At 44.3% G+C, this 1969-nt stretch overlaps 1 pseudogene; it reads left to right on the plus strand.

Annotated features, from left to right (window-relative positions):
• Window positions 1–243: 243 nt before the first annotated feature.
• On the plus strand, window positions 244–1969 carry LOC112094587 (annotated as a pseudogene).

Here is a 1969-nt window from a genome sequence, read left to right on the forward strand (position 1 = left end):
CAATCAAACGTTAATACCCGAATTACTAATACGTTAAAGTCCAAAAGATTTTTAACAGGAACTAATAACTAGTTTCCTTATCATATTATATACCAGCAATTATTGAAATTAAATGCATATCTAGCATTAATTATACGCATTGCCACAACCGACAACTTGAATGGCAATTGGCAAACACCCCCTCTCTCTCTCTCTCTAGTTTTTTTTTTCTTTTTTAATTTTCTTTTTTGTTTTTTTCCCTCTTTGGCTGGCTGAATAAAAGTCAAGCACTCAATCTCAGAACACACACAGTTACCCGGTGTAATATATATGTAAACACTTTGCACTTTAAAGTCCACATTCAGAACAGACCAGTACAGAAGAGAGAGAGAGAGAGATCATATTAAACAAACATATGGTTAGTTTGTGATTAGTGATCATCAGACATGGCACCACCGAGGAAACCCCACGTAGTGATCTTCCCTTTCATGGCTCAAGGCCACACTCTTCCACTTCTAGACCTCTCAAAAGCCTTCTCTTCTCAAAACATCAAAGTGACAATCGTCACAACCCCATCAAACGCCGAATCAATCCTCAAAATCATATCAAATTCTCATAATCACTCCAACAATAATATCCATCTAGCGGAACTTCCCTTTCCCACCAACATCGACGGCCTCCCAAAGGGCTGCGAAAACACCTCCCAACTTCCCTCCATTGATCTCCACCCCACTTTTCTCATGGCCACCAAACACCTCCAAAACCCCTTTCACCAACTCCTCCAAACCATGAAAGATTCCGATAACGGCCTTCCTCTTTGTGTCGTTTCCGACTTCTTCCTCGGCTTTACTCTTAAAGTCTGCCAAGCTTTTGGCATCCCTAGGCTTGTCTTCCACGGCATGGGAGCTTTGTCCATGGCCATATGTAAAGCCTCTTGGGTTCACAAACCCCAACTGAAAGCAAAGTCTGTTTCTGATCCCATAGACTTGCCTGGCATAAAGCTTCCTTTCGTTCTAACATCTTCAGATTTACCTGAAGATGTCAAGAATTCCTCGGACGTTCACAATCTAATGTCTCAATTCATTGAAGAGGTCGGTGAAGCCGATGTTAATAGCTGGGGTGTTATTGTTAACACCTTTGCGGAACTAGAAATGGGCCAAGTTTCGTCGTTTGAGTCTTTCTACAGAGATGGAGCTAGAGCCTGGTGTGTGGGCCCTCTAAACTTGTATGATAATGTTAATTATAACTACGTCCAAAACCAGCCGTCTGATTATGTGATGAGATGGCTTCATGATCATCAAGGTCAATCAAGACCCGGGTCGGTGATATACGTGTCGTTTGGCACGCAGGCTGACGTGTCAGACGCTCAGCTGGACGAGGTGGCTTACGGGCTGGAGGAGTCAGGAGAGTCCTTCATTTGGGTGGTGAGGTCCAACACTTGGACTCCACCAAACGACATCAAGGAGAGGATAGACGACAAGGGTTTGATCGTGTCTTGTTGGGTCGATCAACGGCGGATATTGTCCCACAGTTTGATAGGAGGGTTTCTGAGCCACTGCGGGTGGAACTCGGTTCTCGAGAGTATATCGGTCGGCGTGCCGATCTTGGCGTGGCCGATGATCGCCGAGCAGTCGTTGAACGCAAAGCTTGTTGTTGAAGGGCTTGGTGCAGGGATTAGAGTTAGGAAAGCAAGTGGTAATGTTTTAGGGTCGGAAAATGTTGTCGTTGCAAGGAAGGCGATATGTAAAGGCGTGGGGGAGTTAATGGGGTCAGGAGAGAAGGGAAAGAAGAGCAAAGGCCTTAGGAGGCGTTGCCAGAAGAGCAATTGAAGAAGGCGGTTCTTCTTTCCAAACACTGAATGAGCTCGTACAAAAGCTACATGGATGTGAGGTCAACGTTGATTTGATCCCTTAATGAATTTTGTTTGTTTCTATGGATACAAAGTGTGAAAGTAGTAATGATCTGTTTGACACGAAATGTACGTTTAGTT

This window comes from Morus notabilis, unplaced genomic scaffold (genome assembly GCF_000414095.1).
Source record: "Morus notabilis unplaced genomic scaffold, ASM41409v2 Scaffold848, whole genome shotgun sequence".
NCBI classification, from domain to species: Eukaryota; Viridiplantae; Streptophyta; class Magnoliopsida; order Rosales; family Moraceae; genus Morus; species Morus notabilis.